This window comes from Mustelus asterias, chromosome 6 (assembly GCF_964213995.1).
Source record: "Mustelus asterias chromosome 6, sMusAst1.hap1.1, whole genome shotgun sequence".
NCBI classification, from domain to species: Eukaryota; Metazoa; Chordata; class Chondrichthyes; order Carcharhiniformes; family Triakidae; genus Mustelus; species Mustelus asterias.
The window spans coordinates 41,840,905-41,861,079 of NC_135806.1; the positions used below are offsets into that span (position 1 = coordinate 41,840,905).

General features: G+C 44.9%; 1 long non-coding RNA gene across 1 annotated transcript; it reads left to right on the forward strand.

Annotated features, from left to right (window-relative positions):
- The first annotated feature begins 8,513 nt into the window (after positions 1–8,513).
- On the forward strand, positions 8,514–18,408 carry LOC144494827 (uncharacterized). Its single transcript, XR_013498157.1, has 3 exons — positions 8,514–8,584; positions 11,660–11,708; positions 18,075–18,408. It is a non-coding gene; the product is annotated as an uncharacterized LOC144494827 (long non-coding RNA).
- The last annotated feature ends 1,767 nt before the right edge of the window (positions 18,409–20,175 follow it).

Here is a 20,175-nt window from a genome sequence, read left to right on the forward strand (position 1 = left end):
TCTGTGATTGCTCTTATTTTGCAGCCTTGTGCTGATCCCTGTGAGCACTGTGCTAAGTTGTGTGAACTAACCTCGGGGTTTCCAGTAAAGTGCAGGTTGCTGGCTGCACATTGTTTAAATGCTGTTGTAAAACATGTCATTCTGATTTCACACCAATGTGGGATTTAAATTCAATGTGGGGAATGATTCCAGTGAGTGAGTGTCGTAATGAGATGTAAATATATGATAATGACATTCCTGACGTTTAGTGGTGGGAAACATGGCCTGCCATTGATGGGTGGAAGCGCACAATCACTTCCTGCTTTTACATCGTAAAAAGTCAGATCTTCTCATGAAATTGTGTGATCGCCGCCCCAAGCAGCAGTGGAAAGTCTGAGCCATAGTGCCATTTTAAACTGATGATAGTCAGCTCTTCACCATGTCCTTTCACCCTATGACAACCTTCGTTCTGTTGGTCAGTCTGTCTATCATGAAGTTATGAATGTCAAAATTTCCTCCAAATGTACTCTAAACTCCACTTCTTCATTGCTGACTCCACACACTTACCCAATCATAGGCTCAGGCTGAATGAGGCCTACAAAACCTTGACACCTTGAACATACCAAGACTGATCATCAACACCCTCCCCCAACCCCGCAGTCCACTTTATCCATCATGAAGAGGCATGGTGGCACAGTGGTTAGCCCTGCTGCCTCACAGTCCCAGGGACTTGTGTTCAATTCCAGCCTTGGGTGATTTTCTTTGTGAAGTTTATTTTTGATTTGATTTGATTTATTATTGTCATATGTATTAGGATACAGTGAAAAGTATTGTTTCTTGCGTGCTATACAAAGCATACCGTACATAGAGAAGGAAAGGAGAGAATACAGAATGTAGTGTTACAGTAATGGCTAGGGTGTAGTAAAAGATCAACTTAATATGAGGTAGGTCCATTCAAAAGTCTGATGGCAGCAGAAACTATAGACAGAGTCAATGGATAGGAGGCTGGTTTGCATGATGGACTGGGCTTTATTCACGATCCTTTTGTAGTTTTTTGCAGTCTTGGACAGAGCAGGAGCCATAACAAGCTGTGGTACAACCAGAAAGAATGCTTTCTATGGTGCATCTGTAAAAGTTGATGAGAGTCATCACGACATGCCAAATTTCCTTAGCCTTCTGAGAAAGTAGAGGCGTTTCTTAACTGTAGTATTGGTATGAAGGGACCAGGACAGGTTGTTGGTGATCTGGATATATAGAAACATGAAGCTCTCTACCATTTCCACTTCGTCCCCGTTGATGTAGACAGGGACATGTCTGCCACTACACTTCCTGAAGTCAATTTCTGTCTCATTTGTTTTCTTGACATTGAGGGAGAGATTATTGTTGTTGCACCAGCTCACCAAATTCTCTATCTCGTTCCTGTACTCCGTCTCATCATTGTTTGAGATCCGACCCACCATGGCGGTGTCATCAGCAAGCATGGAAATCGAGTTGGAGGGGAATTTGGCCACACAGTCATGGGTGTATAAGGAGTATAATAAAGGCTGAGTCACAGCTTTGTGGGGCACTGGTGTTGAGGATGATTGTGGAGGAGGTATTGTTGCTTATCCTTACTGATTGCGGTCTGCCAAATAGTTTGGAGATGAGTTTTGTAGGAATTATGGGTGTTGAAGGCTGAGCTGTAGTCAATATGTAGGAGTCTGACATTGGTGTCTTTGTTATCCAGATGTTCCAGGGTTGAGTGTAGGGCCAGGGATATAGCATCAGCTGTGGTTCTGTTGCGGCAGTAGGCGGACTGGAGTGGATCCAGGCAATCTGGGAGGCCAGAATTGATTTGTGCCATGATTAATCTTTCGAAGCACTTCATAATGATGGATGTTAGATCCACCGGACAATAATCATTAAGGCATACTGTCTGGCTTTTCTTTGGTACTGGGATGATGGTCATCTTCTTGAAGCAGATAAGAACCTCAGATTGGTGTAAAGAGAGGTTAAAGATGTCTGCGAATACCCCCGCCAGCTGATTTACGCAGGATCTGAGTGCTCATCCAGGCCAGTCGCTTTCCGTGAATTGACTTTTGAGAAGGCTACTCTGACATCTGCAATAGTGACCTCAGATACAGGTTCATCCAAGGCATCCGGGGCGGAGGGCATGCTCTCGCTGACATATGTTCTCCCTGTGTTTGCATGGGTTTCCTCCAGGTGCTCCGGTTTTCTCCCACAGCCAAAAATGTGCAGGTTAGGTGGATTGATCACGATAAATACAAGGGTTACAGGGCTGGGTTGGAAGGGAGGGTTTTGGTGGGACGCTCTTTTGGAGAGTCAGTACAGACTTGATGGGCCAGATGACTTCTTTCTGCACTGTAGAGATGCTATGAAGGCTACCTTTACTCAGCTAGCCTTGGTCCCTAACCCTCTCTTGCTGCCACTGAAACACTTTCATCACTTGTAGGTTTAATTTCTCCCACGTTCTCCTTGCCAGATTCCCATCCTGACTCGATGTCTCCATTCCCCAGTACCCAAATTCTGCCTGTGCACCAGTTCTGTCATTGCTGCTTTACATCAGCTCCCTGTTCCACAACATGTTGAACTTAAGGATGTAGAAATTGGTTTCGGCCAGTTTTTGTGTTTGTAACCTGTGGTTTACCAGAAGTGGCATGTCCCAAGCAGAGACTTGACTTTGGTCATTAATCCTTGTTTACATGATTTGGATAAGCTGCCAGTGTCTGGCACTCTTCCACAAACATTTCCCCTTTTCGAAAGATGTATGCAAGGCTGCTGGTCTCACTGACAGCGACCCAAAGATCTTGGGAGAGCAGGTGGTGAAGTGATGAAGCAGTAGTGGGATGAAGGAGCGATTGTGACTGGCGTGGATTTAAGGAAGCATTCCTCCTCCTCCTGGCATCCCAGCAGTGATTTCTGAACTTTTTCAATGAAAAATAACCTTATCTCTCACTGTCAACTACAGCTGAAGGATCCCAAGTGGAGTTGGGCTCGATTGCTGCTCCACTTATTGCCAGTCAATTTTACCAAGGCTGTGTTTGCATGCTTTACACAGTTGTATCCCAAGAGGCTCAGATTAATGGCCACCATCTTTATAGGGGGCAATATGCAATATGAACCCAGCTGATTTACTTTCATGAACTATGCATCAAATTAAAATGGCAGACAGTACTTTGCAAAATTATATTTAGTTCTGAAACATCATTAATTCATCGATCTTTCTTAAACTGAAGAGATTTGAGAAATGACAGAATGTGCAGACATTTTAAGGTGTGGAGATGCCGGCGTTGGACTGGGGTAAACACAGTAAGAAGTTTAACAACACCAGGTTAAAGTCCAACAGGTTTATTTGGTAGCAAAAGCCACACAAGCTTTCGGAGCTGCAAGCCCCTTCTTCAGGTGAGTGGGAATTCTGTTCACAAACAGAGCATATGAAGACACAAACTCAATTTACATGAATAATGGTTGGAATGCGAATACTTACAACTAATCAAGTCTTTAAGAAACAAAACAACGTGAGTGGAGAGAGCATCAAGACAGGCTAAAAAGATGTGTACTGTCTCCAGACAAGACAGCCAGTGAAACTCTGTGGGGGTTACAAATAGTGTGACATGAACCCAATATCCCGGTTGAGGCCGTCCTCGTGTGTGCGGAACTTGGCTATCAGTTTCTGCTCAGCGACTCTGCGCCGTCGTGTGTCGCGAAGGCCGCCTTGGAGAACACTTACCCGAATATCAGAGGCCGAATGCCCGTGACCGCTGAAGTGCTCCCCAACAGGAAGAGAACAGTCTTGCCTGGTGATTGTCGAGCGGTGTTCATTCATCCGTTGTCGCAGCGTCTGCATAGTTTCCCCAATGTACCATACCATGAGGCATGGTACATTGGGGAAACTATGCAGACGCTGCGACAACGGATGAATGAACACCGCTTGACAATCACCAGGCAAGACTGTTCTCTTCCTGTTGGGGAGCACTTCAGCGGCCACGGGCATTCGGCCTCTGATATTCGGGTAAGCGTTCTCCAAGGCGGCCTTCGCAACACACGACGGCGCAGAGTCGCTGAGCAGAAACTGATAGCCAAGTTCCACACACACGAGAACGGCCTCAACCGGGATATTGGGTTCATGTCCCACTATTTGTAACCCCCACAGAGTTTCACTGGCTGTCTTGTCTGGAGACAATACACATCTTTTTAGCCTGTCTTGATGCTCTCTCCACTCACGTTGTTTTGTTTCTTAAAGACTTGATTAGTTGTAAGTATTCGCATTCCAACCATTATTCATGTAAATTGAGTTTGTGTCTTTATATGCTCTGTTTGTGAACAGAATTCCCACTCACCTGAAGAAGGGGCTTGCAGCTCCGAAAGCTTGTGTGGCTTTTGCTACCAAATAAACCTGTTGGACTTTAACCTGGTGTTGTTAAACTTCTTACAGACATTTTAAGGCAGGATGATTCTAACCTTTTGTTAAACTGCTGGAATTAGTAAGCTTAGAACAACATTGGAACAGTTTTCTTTCTGCCTTGACTGAATCTTTCAGATTATTAAATATTTAGCAACACATTCACAGTGCATATAAATTGTGAGACAACAGAAATCATTAAAGTGAGTTGAAGCATCAGCAGCATTCAGTAACAATTCTGGATTGTCCCAGTCATTTCTCATAAACACTGTAACACTTCTTCCAAATGTCAATAAAATGCTTGTGAGCTAGATATTCTGAGCAACCTGCCAACTAAGTAATGTGTGGGATCCATGGAATCCACAAACTAAGAGCATATTGCAATCACCCAGTTTGTGAGATTCATGGGAGCAAAATGAGTTGGCAATGCACTGGGTAAATTAATGTGTGCACGCCATCGGATTTCTGTGCATGTGTGGACCTGCGGGCACACATAGACAAGTATCGGTGGCCACCTTGCATAGCCACATTTCATTGGCAGGACTTACAGTGGCCGGAATCTTAAGGCCATTCGTGCCAGCGGGATTTTCCCATCCCGCTGCAGTGAACAGAGATTTGGCTGGGCGCCAAATTCTCTGACCTCACTACAGCAGAAGCATGGCGTGAATAACTGGTAAGATCACACCCAGTGTTTCTACCGATGGACCTTTAAAAGGTGTAAGGGTTCAATGCCTGTTTTAAGCAGCTGCCAGGAATGCCTGAAAAACAACCCCGGTCATTTAGCAATGGCCCAATTACATGCGCAGATTGGAGAAGGGCCAGTCCATTGCTAAACTAGTCATAATTATGCCTGTTTGAGGCTCATAAAATGGACAAAGACGTTAAATGTAAGCCTCATTGCTTTTAAGCTGCTCTATTGCCTCATTTCACCTTACCTCTGCATCCAACTTAGGATACTTATCTCCCCTCCCATGGCTTCTGATCCTGACTGCAGACCCTCAACCCTGCCATTCCCTTCACTGAGCTATTGGTGCCAAAGCTTTTAGTGATCTCGACACCTTTGTCTAAAACATGCATATTAACTCCTTCCTACTTCTGTCTACCTTTATCGACCTTCTCAAATCTCACCTTGTTACGCCCACTCCTAACTTTTCCCCACCATAACAGTTTGTGATACTTTGAAACCCATTCAGATGATTTGTAAATTAACAGCACTTATGCAACTTGTAATAGATCAGACATGTTTCATGGAGATCTATTCTATCAAACATTCATACACTTTGGCCCTCTTCCAGTATTAGAACCTGGGTTAATTTTGGCACCGGAAGTCAGTTTGCCTTTAATTATATTAAAATTAGGACATGATTTCATCACCTAGGTATATTTGTCATTTCCAAGTAATTAACTATCTACCTCCCTGCATATTGAACAGGGCACACACAGATCTACCAGGCTGTGCTGTACATTTACAAAGATTCACCTCAGTATTTTCAAGCTGTTATCTGCCCACTCTCTTTCATTCCTTTCCTTGTTCTAGAGGCTTTCTTGTGTCAAGTGTTCTCTGCAGCCACTTTTGTTTGATATGTCAATGATTTTTGGACAATGGATTACCCAACAGGAATTTCCCCTTGGTAAAAGCAAAATACTGCAGATGCTGGAGTATAAAACACAAACAGAAAATGCTGGAAAATCTCAGCAGGTCTGACGGCATCTGTGGGGAGAGAATAGAGCCAAAGTTTGGAGTCTAGATGACCCTTCGTCAGAGTTGAGAGCAAACAGAGTCAGCAGAGATTTATTCTATGAGGGTGGGGGAATTAGAATGGGACAAAGGGAATGTAAATGAGGATACAGAAGTGGGGGGAGGTGAGAGGAAGATGTGTTGAATAGTGGCATCATGCTGGAGTTAGTGGAAATGGCGGAGGATGATCCTTTGAATGTGGAGACTGGTGGATTGAAAACTGAGGTTAACGGGGACCCTATCCTGGTTCTGGAAGGGAGGGGAGGGGGTGAAAGCAGTGGCCTGGGAGATGGGTTGGACGCGGTTGAGACCCCTGTCAACCACAGTGGGTGGAAAACAACAATTGAGGAAGAAGGAAGACATATCGGCAGCACTATTTTGGAAAGTTGCATCATCTGAACAGATGCGGCGGAGGTGAAGGAACTGAGAGAATGGGATGGAACCCTTACAGGATGTGGAGTGTGAAAAGCTGTAATCAAGGTAGTTATGGGAGTCGGTGGGCTTGTAATGGATACAAGTGGACAGTTTTTCACCAGAAATGGAGATAGAGAGGTCAAGGAAGGGAAGAGAAGTGTCAGAGATGGACCATGTGAAGGCGATAGAGGGGTGGAAATTGGAAGCAAAATTGATAAATTTTTCCAGATCCAGACAACAGCATGAAGTGGCACCGAAATAGTAATTGGTGTACAGATAAAGGAGTTGTGGGAGGGGGCCAGAGTAGGACTGGAACAGGGAATGCTCCACATAACCCATAAAGAGACAGGCATAACTGGGACCTTTGCATGTACCCATAGCCACACCTTTTATTCGGAGGAAGTGAGACGAGTTAAAGGAGAAATTGCTGAGTGAGAGAACCCAGTTCAGCCAGACGAAGGAGAGTGATGGTGAATGGGGATTGTTCAGACCTCTGTTTGAGGCCATCCTGGTGGGGAATGGAGGTGTAGAGGGATTGGACATCCATGATGAGGAGGAGGTGGTTTGGGCCAGGGAACTGGAAGTCGTTGTTATGGAATAGGGCATCGGAGGAATCGTAGATGTAGATGGGAAAGACTGTTCAAGAGGAGAGAGAATGGAGTCAAGATAGGAGGAAATGAGTTCATTGGAGGAATTTCCCCTTGACCTATTTTATAGAGCAAGAAGTGAAGGGGTATTGGAAAGGTTCAGATCTGCCTGGGGTGGGTTGCACATGCCCTCTCACTCTGATTTATAAACAGATCCAGTTACCTGGCCTTAACCATACTGAACTGCCTACACAAGCCCCAGGTCAGCGAAAAGCTAGAAACAGAGCTCTTCTTTCCATTGTAAGGAGACCTATGATACACTGGCAGCATTACCAGCGGCAGTAACAGCCAACTAATGCCCTCGAGTTCCCTTTCCCCACCTCCTGCAGGCAAATCACAATTCTGTTCCCTGAGAGGAAACCCATCAGTGGGAGGCAATGATCATTCTCCTCATCACTGTCTCATTCTACTTTTCTGGAGTGGCACCTCAGCAATCCTGGTAATCTGCTGGATTACAGATTGTTAAACAGTTGTGAGAGCCTGCAAGCCCAATAGAGCACTAGTATATAGTCATGGTGGCAGGATCTGAGCCTGAATGGCAACAAGCATGGATATCATGACTTCAATCTGAGCTTCCGCTGTGGCACTGAGATGTTGGTGGCTTCAGCCTGTTCTGCAATGCAAGCTGAGACATCAGCCACTTCAGGCATTGCATTTTGGATATTCGCAACTGTTGGCATGGAACTGTCCAGCAGGTTAAGCCTTGCGCTCAGTTGGAGTCAGATTCCTCCATGCTCCTAGATAGTGACAACGAGCTCTATGACAGACCCAAGCATCTCTGCATGCGCTCTCATCAGTTTTCCCCTCTACATCATCCATCAAAGTCCAGTCTGTTGCAGCAGAACTCATGTGCAACCTCATACTATGAGGACTTGGCACGCATGCTATCCTTTCCCTCTGGCCTGGCTAAAGTTCCCATGAGTCTGGTGATTCACCACGTGCAGATTCCATCTCTATGCTACCCACTAAAGTATGCACAATGCCAGTATCTAAGTTGCTTCTTCTTCATCTGATGTCTGCTATTGTTCATGCCTTTCATGGTGAGGCTGCAGTGTTTGGCCAGTTGGCAGGTCTGGGGTATATGAGAGTAAAAATACAGAAAGGAGAGAGAGAAGTGGGTAGGAGTGGAGTGGAAAGCATGAGACCATGGTCACACCATTTGCAGCTTGCTCTTGCTGCCATTCAGCAGGATGTCGGCAAAGTGGGTTTGAGGAGGTTCATAAGGCCTCTTCCTGGACATCTTCCTGGATATTCTTGGCAAGATCTGGTGCAGGTGGGTTGGCATTTTGCACATTTGACATTAACCACCATTCTCTCCTGCCTGTCTTAGGAGCATTAATATCGAGGCCTCTATCTATGAAGACGGTGACAGCACTCAGTTTTGATGGAACAGGATAACTTCAGGTAACAAAAGATGATTTCTATAACATCAACCAGGCTGCAGCATGGACCCAAATTCATCAGTTAACAGCAGAGCTCAAGGACCTATCACATCAAAGCACTAGTGATAAGCCCATGGACATTCAGGGGTTGTTGACTTGCATAAAGTCCAATGGATGGGACCCAGTATTGAGCTGGAATAGTTTTACCAATGTTTTACCAAACTTCCCACTTGGTAAAACATTGTTATGACTGTACTTATACTGTGCATAGTACTGATCACCAGAGTACAGAAAGGATATTTCAGCTATTGAAAGGATACAGAAGAGAGGAACTATAATGGAGGGGCCAGATATGAGGAGTGATGATGAAAATTGACCATGCTGCCATTTGAAAAAAGAAAGTTGAAAAGTGATTGCTGTTTTTTGGGATTTTAATGGGGCTCAATAATAAAGACCAAAGCAGGCCGTTTCACCTTAAAGCAGATGGTGGGGGTTAAAGGCAAAATGACTATGCTGAAACAATAGCCATGCTCTTAATCCCCACCCCATGACAAGTGGGAGACCGCAGGACCTGTGTTAAAGAGATAAGTATGGGGATGGGGTTGCCAACCCTCCATGATTGGGCTGCTGTCTCCAGGAATTGAAGATTAATCTTCAGAAAACTACTGTGTGCAACCCTGGATAAAAATCACAGGACTGTTAAAACAAGATTGTTTGAACATTTCTCTTTATCAGACATAAAAATATTAAAATTGGGCGGAAAGAGGGTTGTTTGGCTGACAGTCAAGCATCATCCAATTGAGTAATGAGTCTTTTCGTTTTCCATTTGGCGTAGGAAGCCAATGTGTCACAAGAATAAATGTGTTGGCCGACTAATGGCTGGAGTGTGGGACAAGTCATGTGATGAAACCCTCAAGTGTATGTTTAGTCACAGTTCGCAACCCTGACAGAGAAATGTGACCTCTGCCTTATTTTTGAACTCTGCCTTATTTTTGCTACAGTGGATATTAGAGCATCTGAGTATCCCACTGTGGAGAGATGGGAAACTTGATCATCAATTTGAATCCCACAATGTAATTGGGAGCCAGATTGCCACACAGGTTCCTCAGGGATTGGGAACTCAGCAGGAAAAGAGGGTTAGGAGCTACTGGCTTCACAAAATACATGCCTCTTTTAGCACACTGTGGTCCAGAGTGAGTAGGAATACTCTCCTCATGCAGCCCCTCAAAAAATATGTTTTGGCTACTCTCCCCAGCCTCAATTGTGGCCTCTTTCCACCCCTCTCCCTATCCCTGGCATCATGGATCTCCCGAGTGCTGGTTGGCTGTAGCCTCCGTCCACTGGCCCTCCATTCCGCCATTCTGAACTGTCCAATTCACAGACTGCTGGGCAGAAAATTGAGTAAAACATGTTAGAAAGGTCCAACCGTTAAGAGCCACAGGAATTGTATGCCCCCAGCCTTTCCAGGTTCTTTGACCTTTTTTGGCCTCACCCAATCATCTCTGCCTCCTTGTAAATATTAGGGGCAATATTTCAGACAATCTATGAAACAGATTTCATCAGGAGATGATGGAATATAATATTTGTGAATTCAAGTGCAAATTAGATTGATTTATTTTTTTTAAATAACATTTTGGGATGCAGTGGGGTTGAATAGAGACATAGAAACATAGAAGCTAGAAGCAGGTGTAGGCCATTCGGCCCTTTGAGCCTGCTCCGCCATTCATTATGATCATGGCTGATCATCAAATTCAATATCCTGATCCCCCCTTCTCCCCCATATCCCTTGATCCCTTTGGCCCCCAGAGCTATATATAATTTCTTCTTGAAATCAGACAACGTTTTCACCTCAACTACTTTCTTTGGTAGTGAATTCCACACATTTACCACTCTCTGGGTAAAAAAAAACAATTCTCACCAATTCTCCTCAGTTCTAAAAGGTTTGCCCCTTATCTTCAAACTATGACCCCTAATTCTGGACTCCCCCTTTCTGAATCTACCCTGTCCAACCCTATTAGAATTTTATAAGTTTCTGTGAGATTCCCTGCACTCTTCTAAACTCCAGTGAATATAATCCTAAGCGACTTAGTCTCTCCTCATGTGACAGACCTGCCATCCCAGGAATCAGCCTGGTAAACCCTTGCTGTACTCCCTCTATAGCAAGGACATTCTTCCTAAAATAAGGACACCAAAACTGCACACAATACTTGAGGTGTGGCCTCACCAATGCCCTATACATTTGCAGTAAAACGTCCCTATTCCTATACTCAAATCCTCTCGCTATGAAGGCCAACATACCATTTACCTTCTTTACTGCCTGCTGTACCAGCGCGTTTACTTTCAGCGACTGATGCACGAGGACACCAAGGTCTCGCTGAGTATCCACCTCTCTCAATTTACATCCATTCAAGTAATAATCTGTCCTCCTATTATTGCTACCAAAGTGGATAACCCCACATTTATCCACATTATACTGCGTCTGCTATGCATTTGTCCACACATTTAGCCTGTCCAAATCACACTGAAGCATCTCTGCATCCTCCTCACAGCTCACCCTCCCACCCAACTTTGTATCATCTGCAAGTTTGGAGATAAAACATTTAGTTCCGTCTTCCAAATCATTAATGACATAAGTGGAGCAGCAGGTGACTTTAGACCAATGTTTGCCAAAGGTCCACCACTGAAAGCTTCCTCACATTATGTCTGGATCTGTTATAGACTAATTGTTCAAAATTAGTTGCTATGGTTTGTCAATAACTCCACTATCATTGGATCTATTGATGGCACGATGATAACAGATAAACTTAACGGATCTTCCACACTCACAAAAATAGAAAATGCTGGAAAATCTCAGCACGTCTGACAGCATCTGTGGAGAGAGAATAGAGCCAATGTTTCGAATCTAGATGACCCTTTGTCAGAGCTAAGAGCAATGAAAATCAGAAAAGATTTATACTGTAATTGGACAAAGCTTTTATTTTGGACCTTGATCTTTATTCATCTAGTAATTCTATGGCTCAATGCTAGATATATTGGAATCATATTTTACATTAAGCCGACATTTCATTTGATTGACCATCTGTTTTATACTCACCAGATGTCGTTTTCCATTGATAGCTCATCCAATCCTATCAGTTTTCTGCAAGGTGAGTTATTTTAAAATTACTCCCATGTATGGTGTAATGGCCGGATTGTAGGGTCTCTTTGGAGGAACTAGGATGAACCGAATGACCTTCCTGATCCATCACTGACTTGTGGTCTACAGGTGGCTTCTATGATCACTAGTCACTTCAATTTTTCCCCTTTACTACTTCCTTCCCAACAATGGAGGGAATGTTACGAGAATTTGTTAAAGTGTCAGCTCTCGCAAGAAACCTGGTGTGAAAGTTTCCAGCACCACTGGTTTGTTTTCTGTCCAGACCTTGACACTTCTCAAACAAAAATATAGTGGGCATGGTTTGCACCGTCACTCTGACGGGGCAGGGGCTCTTTGAGCCAAGAACCAGCTCCACACAGATCGGGCACCATTTTTAAAGGGTGTCCTGATCGGAAATAAGAAATAACACCCCACAAATAATGATTAAACCCCTCCCCGTTCATGGAGGAATCATGGCCTTCCCGCATCATCCCTATCCCCTTCCATCACAATCATCCTCATCCCCTCAATGTGCACTCTCCCCCCCCCCCCGCCCCTCCACTACAAACAAGTGAGTCTTCTCAGGTTGGCAGTGGCAGTGCCAATCTGACAATGCCAATCTCTGCCGGGGGCATTGCTAGGGCACTGTCTGGCCATGTCCCTCTCTCCCCCAGGTTCTATACTTACCTTTGTGCCCCCAGAGGGTTCCCCTTGATAGGTGACGTCACATCGATGAGGTATGAAAATTCAGTGAGGGGAGATAATTTGGTGAGCAGGGTGTATAATTATATTTAAATTTATTGAAATCTATTAAAATCAGGTTCTCGACTATTGTGGGCGTGAACCTGATTGCATCACCAGCGAGGGGCAGGGAAAATTGGAGATCACAATCTCGCTGGTGAGATTTGCGATTTCCAATTTTCACAGGATTTTGACGTCCACCAGTGATCTCACGCACGGAGGGTACGGGTTCAAGATCCCGCTCAATGTTCGATAAACATAAATCATATCAAATTGAAGCATGTGCAAAATGTGACTATTTTAATTTATGTTTAATACTTGGTCTCTGATGTGCAGGCTTCAGTCATTTACATGAACATTTGACTACCTCACAAGCAGGGCATATAAACATATGGATTAGGAGTGTGAGTAGGCCATTCGACCCCTCAATCTTACTCCGCCATCTGACAAATTTATGCCTGGTCTGTGTGTGGCCTCAACCTCACTTTCCTGCCTACCCCCAATACCCTTTGACTCCCTTGTTAGTCAAGAATCTATATAACCATCCCCACCATTTTAAAAATATTCAGTCACCCTTCCTCCACCACAGTCTGGGGAAGAAAATTCCCCAGGCTCACACCTCTCAGAGAAAAAAATACTGCTCATCGAATGAAATCTGTACAGCTCAGCAGCTTAGCTTTCTATCTTGCTGTTCAGGTGAAGAGATGTGTCAGGCACTGAGGAACAGGAACATACATGCATGCACACACACATTGCCTTGATTCCCAATAAGAGAAAATAGAAGTTTATTGAGGTTTTTCAATGCCAAAATGTAGCTTGTCTCGATTCCCTTGGTGTCCTGATTGAATCAGTCATTCCACAATAGTTTCAGCAGCTTAAATTTGTACATTTTGAAACAAATCGCTCACTAATTTAAGCAAGATGCTTGCATCGCAGCAAAATATCATTTCATTGTATCAGGGAAACAGGCAAATACAACTACACCTATATATTTTAATTGGATCCAAGCATACACAGCTTATTACAGTAAATAAAGCCTTTAATTATCACATTGCAAATATAAAGCCATAGCAAATACATTTCCCAATACCAACTGATTGCTTCTCACAGCTTTATATGGAATTATATATCTCGTAGAAAGAGTGACAATGCTGATTCCTGGACCAGCTCAATAGGAAAAGGTGCAAAGTGCATTGTACATATATTGGGAAACTCAAGTGTCTAAAAATATTGCATCACAATTTGTCAGTCCAATAAAAGCGTTCACTCATGTCAATGCTTTATAAAAGACTCTTGTGGTACAAACTCCACAGCAACATGGCAGACTGAGGTACTACTGAAGATAAGCATATTAAGAATAGCCATGCTTTGTTTACTAATGATCATAGGGCCCGATTTTATATTATCTTGTTTAAACCAGCACTTACTTAGTGCCATTGACATAGTTTTGCACTGATTTTGCATCTGATATGCATTTGTAGTGTCTTTGAATGTGTTGTTACCTGCCAAATTCATGTCCATCTTTCCTGGAACTGCTTGGAGGAGAAGGGTCGAGAGAAAATTTGATATGGTAAAAGTATTCAAAATGATGTGGAGTTGCCGATTACTGTGCCTAATCAAAATGATGAGGGGCTGGGCAGTGTAGATAGGGAGAAACTGTGCCTGGTGGGAGGATCAAGAACCAGAGGGCACACTTTTAAGGTAACTGGCAAAAGAAACAATGGTGACAAAGCTTTTTCACAGAATGGTTGGGATGTGGAATGTTCTGTCTGATAATGTGGTGAAGGCAAAGTTAATTGAGACTTTCAAGAGGGAATTGAATCATTAACTAAAAGGGAAAAACTGGCTGTGCTATAGAACAGTACAGCACAGAACAGGCCCTTCGGCCCACGATGTTGTGCCGAGCTTTATCTGAAACCAAGATCAAGCTATCCCACTCCCTATCATCCTGGTGTGCTCCATGTGCCTATCCAATAACCGCTTAAATGTTCCTAAAGTGTCTGACTCCACTATCACTGCAGGCAGTCCATTCCACACCCCAACCACTCTCTGTGTAAAGAACCTACCTCTGATATCCTTCCTATATCTCCCACCATGAACCCTATAGTTATGCCCCCTTGTAATAGCTCCATCCACCCGAGGAAATAGTCTTTGAACGTTCACTCTGTCTATCCCCTTCATCATTTTATAAACCTCTATTAAGTCTCCCCACAGCCTCCTCCGCTCCAGAGAGAACAGCCCTAGCTCCCTCAACCTTTCCTCATAAGACCTACCCTCCAAACCAGGCAGCATCCTGGTAAATCTCCTCTGCACTCTTTCCAGCGCTTCCACATCCTTCTTATAGTGAGGTGACCAGAACTGCACACAATATTCCAAATGTGGCCTCACCAAGGTCCTGTACAGTTGCAGCATAACCCCATGGCTCTTAAACTCCAACCCCCTGTTAATAAAAGCTAACACACTATAGGCCTTCTTCACAGCTCTATCCACTTGAGTGGCAACCTTTAGAGATCTGTGGATATGGACCCCAAGATCTCTCTGTTCCTCCACAGTTTTCAGAACCCTACCTTTGACCCTGTAATCCACATTTAAATTAGTCCTACCAAAATGAATCACCTCACATTTATCAGGGTTAAACTCCATTTGCCATTTTTTAGCCCAGCATTGCATCCTATCTATGTCTCTTTGCAGCCTACAACAGCCCTCCACCTCATCCACTACTCCACCAATCTTGGTGTCATCAGCAAATTTACTGATCCACCCTTCAGCCCTCTCCTCTAAGTCATTAATAAAAATCACAAAGAGCAGAGGACCAAGCACTGATCCCTGTGGCACTCCGCTAGCAACCTGCCTCCAGTCTGAAAATTTTCCATCCACCACCACCCTCTGTCTTCGATCAGATAGCCAGTTACCTATCCAATCGGCCAACTTTCCCTCTATCCCACACCTCCTTACTTTCATCATAAGCCGACCATGGGGGACCTTATCAAACGCCTTACTAAAATCCATGTATATGACATCAACTGCCCTACCTTCATCAACACACTTAGTTAGCACACTTGCCCTTCACGAATCCATGCTGATTATCCCGGATTAATCCGCATCTTTCTAAATGGTCGTAAATCCCATCCCTAAGGACCTTTTCCATCAATTTACCAACCACCGAAGTAAGACTAACCGGTCTATAATTACCAGGGTCATTTCTATTCCCTTTCTTAAACAGAGGAACAACATTCGCCACTCTCCAGTCCTCTGGCACCATCCCCGTGGACAGTGAGGACCCAAAGATCAATGCCAAAGGCTCTGCAATCTCATCCCTTGCCTCCCAAAGAATCCTAGGATATATTTCATCAGGCCCAGGGGACTTATCGACCTTCAGTTTATTCAAAACTGCCAGTACATCCTCCCTCCGAACAACTATTTCCTCCAGCCTATTAGCCTGTAACATCTTCTCTTCCTCAAAAACATGGCCCCTCTCCTTGGTGAACACTGAAGAAAAGTATTCATTCATCACCTCGCCTATCTCTACTGACTCCATACACAAGTTCCCACGACTGTCCTTGACCGGCCCTAACCCCACCCTGGTCATTCTTTTATTCCTCACATAAGAGTAAAAAGCCTTGGGGTTTTCCTTGATCCGACCCGCCAAGGACTTCTCATGTTCCCTCCTAGTTCTCCTAAGCCCCTTTTTCAGCTCATTCCTTGCTAACTTGTAACCCTCAATCGAGCCATCTGAACCTTGTTTCCTCATCCCTACATAAGCTTCCCTCTTTCTTTTCACAAGACATTCCACCTCTTTCGTGAACCATGGTTCCCTCACTTGGCTATTTCCTCCCTGCCTGACAGGGACATACCTATCAAGGACACCCAGTATTTGTTCCTTGAAAAAGTTCCACTTTTCATTAGTGCCTTTCCCTGATAGTTTCTGTTCCCATCTTATGCCCCCTAATTCTTGCCTAATCGCATCATAATTACCTCTCCCCCAATTGTAAACCTTGCCCTGCCGTACAGCCCTATCCCTCTCCATTGCAATAACAAAAGACACCAAATTGTGGTCACTATCTCCAAAGTGCTCTCCCACAACCAAATCTAACACTTGGCCCAGTTCATTTCCCAGTACCAAATCCAATGTGGCCTCACCTCTTGTCGGCCTATCCACATATTGTGTCAGGAAACCCTCCTGTACACACTACACAAAAACTGCCCCATCCGAACTATTTGACCTACAAAGGTTCCAATCAATATTTGGAAAGTTAAAGTCCCCCATGACAACTACCCTGTGACCCCCACATATATCCATAATCTGCTTAGCAATTTCTTCCTCCACATCTCTATTACTATTTGGGGGCCTATAGTAAACTCCTAACAACGTGACCGCCTCTTTCCTATTTCTAACTTCAGCCCATATTACCTCAGTGTGCAGATCCCCCTCGAAGTGCCTTTCCGCAGCCGTTAGACTATCCTTGATTAACAATGCCACTCCTCCACCTCTTTTACCAACTTCCTTACACTTACTGAAACATCTATACCCCGGAACGTCCAACAATCATTCCTGTCCTTGTTCTACCCACATCTCCGTAATGGCCACAACATCGTAGTCCCAAGTACCAATCCACGCCCCAAGTTCATCTACTTTGTTCCGGATGCTCCTTGCATTGAAGTAGACACACTTCAACCCTCCTTCCTGTCTACCGGTACCCACCCTTGACCTTGATACCTTCCCCAGTACCTCACCACCCTCAACACTGACTTCCGCACTACAACTCCTTTTCCCACTCCCCTGACAAATTAGTTTAAACCCCCCCTGAAGAGCCGTATCAAATTTCTCTCCCAGGATATTGGTGCCCCTCTGGTTCAGGTGCACCCCGTCCTGTTTGTACAGGTCCCACCTTCCCCAGAATGTGTTCCAATTATCCACGTATCTGAAACCCTCCCTCCTACACCATCCCTGCAACCACATGTTTAACTGTACTCTCTCCCTGTTCCTCAATTCGCTATCACGTGGCACCGGTAACGTACCAGAGATGACCACATGTTTTGTCTTGGCTCTCAGCCCAGCTTCCGAAATTCCTGTTTTAAATCCCCGTCCCTTCTCTTACCTATGTCGTTGGTACCAATGTGTACCACGACTTGTGACTGTTTCCCCTCCCCCTTAAGAATCCGGAAGACACGGTCCGAGACGTCATGGACCCTGGCATCCGGTGGGCAACATACCATCCTCGAGTCTCTTTTGCTGCCACAGAACCTCCTATCTATCCCTCTAACTAACGAGTCCCCAATAACTATTGCCCTCCCGCTCTCCCCCTTACCCTCCCGAGCCAGAGAGACGGACACAGTGCTGGAGATCCTCTCACTGCGGCTCACCACTAGTATGTCGTCCCCTTCAACCATATCCAAAGCGGAATACTTGTTGCTAAGGGGAACGACCACAGGGGATCCCTGCACTGACTGCTTCCTCCCAGCCCCTCTCACCGTCACCCACTATGTGAAAGGAAATGGCACTAGGTGAATTGCTTCTTCAGAGGGCTAGCATTGACACAACAGGCTGAATGGCCTCCTGCAATACTGTCAACGTTCTATGATTTCACAATGACATGTTTGAATCTCTCTAATCAAATTTCTGTCCCGCCCACAGTACTGAAAAAGCTCTTATCAAAGTCACAAATGACATCCTATGTGACGCCACTACAAAATCTGCTCCTTAGCCCCATGCTCCCTTTCTCCCCAGCAACTGCCAGACTGTCTGCAATGACGAGACGGAGTACAGGAAAGAGAGACAATCTGGTGAACTGGTGCGACAACAATAATCTCTCCCTCAATGTCAACAAAATGAAGGAGCTAGTCATCGACTTCAGGAAGCGTAGTGGAGGACATAACCCTGTCTACATCAATGGGGACGAAGTAGAAATGATCAAGAACTTCAAGTTTTTAGGTGTCCAGATCACCAACAACCTGTCCTGGTCCCCTCCATACCCACACAATAGTTAAGAAAGCCCACCAAAGCCTCTACTTTCTCAGAAGACTGGGGAAATTTGGCATGTCCGGTATGACTCTCACCACTTACAGATGCACCGTAGAAAACATTCTTTCTGATTGTATCACAGCTTGGTACGGCTCCTGCTCTGTCCAAGACTGCAAGAAACTACAAAGGGTCATGAACGAATCCCAGTCCATCTCTCAAACCAGCCTCCCACTCATTGATACTGTCTATACTTCCCACTGCCTCGGAAAAGCAGCCAGCATAATCAAGGACCCCACACACCCCGGACACACTCTCTTCCACCTTCTTTCATCGGGAAAAAGATACAAAAGTCTGAGGACATGTGCCAACTGATTCAAGAACAGCTTCTTCCCTGCTGCCATCAGATTCTGAATGGACCTACCTCGCAGTAAGTTGATCTTTCTCCACACCTTAGCTATGACTGTAACACTACATTCTGCACTTTCTCCTTTCCTTCTCTGTGAATGGTATTCTTTGTCTATATAGCGTGCGAGAAACAATACTTTTCACTGTATACTAATACATGTGACAATAATAAATCAATCAAAATCTTGATGTCATATTTGATTCCAAGATGAACTACACATCCATGCCACCACCAAGGCCCGCAGTTATTTCCATCTCTGTAAAATTGCCCAAATCTGCCTAAGCCTGCTCATCTGCTTCGGAAACCGTCATTTTATCCTCTGTTATCTCCAGACTTGACTCTTCTAACACGCTACCTCCTATTCTACCCTCCATAAACTTCATGATATCTACATCCTATCAAATCTCTTTCATTGATCAACGCTGTGTCCATTGACTTACATAGGATCCTGGTTAAGCAACACCTTGATTTGAAAATTCTTACCCACGTTTTCAAATCCCATCTTGGTTTCACCTCTGGCTCGACAGTTTTCCAAAATATCTGCACTCTTCCAATTCCAGCCGATAGGACATTTCCAATTGTAAACACTCCATCATTGATGGCAGTGTCTTTAGCTGGCGAGGCCCGATGCTCTGGAATTCCCTCCCTAAACCTCTCCACCTTTCTACTTTCCTTTCCTTTTAGATGCTCCTTAAAACTTATCTCATCTGACCCAAGCTCTCCTTATATAGCTCTGTGTCATGCTTTGTTTTACAATGCCAGAACTGGGCTGAAGGAGGTTGCAGAAATGGGGAGAATTGAGGCAAGTTCAACATGAAGATGAGAACTAAATTAATACAAATGAAGCTCTGTGCTATTGTTAATTTAATGTCAGCCTGAGCTGAATAGTGTGCAATATTGGGCCATAACCTCCTCGGAGTGGAAATCGGCCTGGGAGGTTGGACATTATGGGGGGATTGGACGTCATGGGTTTTGGATATTGAAGGTGGGGTTTTGGATATTGACAGGTGGGGGGGGGTCAGACATCGAGGTGTTGGGGGCATCGAACACTGGGGGGGTCCAGCCAGTTCAGGTCAGGGGATAAAGGTTGGGGTAGGGTCAGGTTGAGTTGGTAGAGAGGGTCCAGCCATGCCTTATCGGGGTGGGGAGGTCAGGTCAGGTCGGATGGGGGGGGGGGGGGGGGGGGTGTGGGGTGGTCCAGTCGGTTTGGGTTGGCAGGGTCAGGTTGGGTGGGAATGGGCCAGGGCAGGGATGCGTCAGATCCAATTGGTGGGTGGGAGGGGGACCTAACCAGCTTAGGTTGCAGGGATTGGAATTCTGTGCCATAGGGTGTTGGGGTTGGGAATACTGTGGGGGAGGATTTACTGT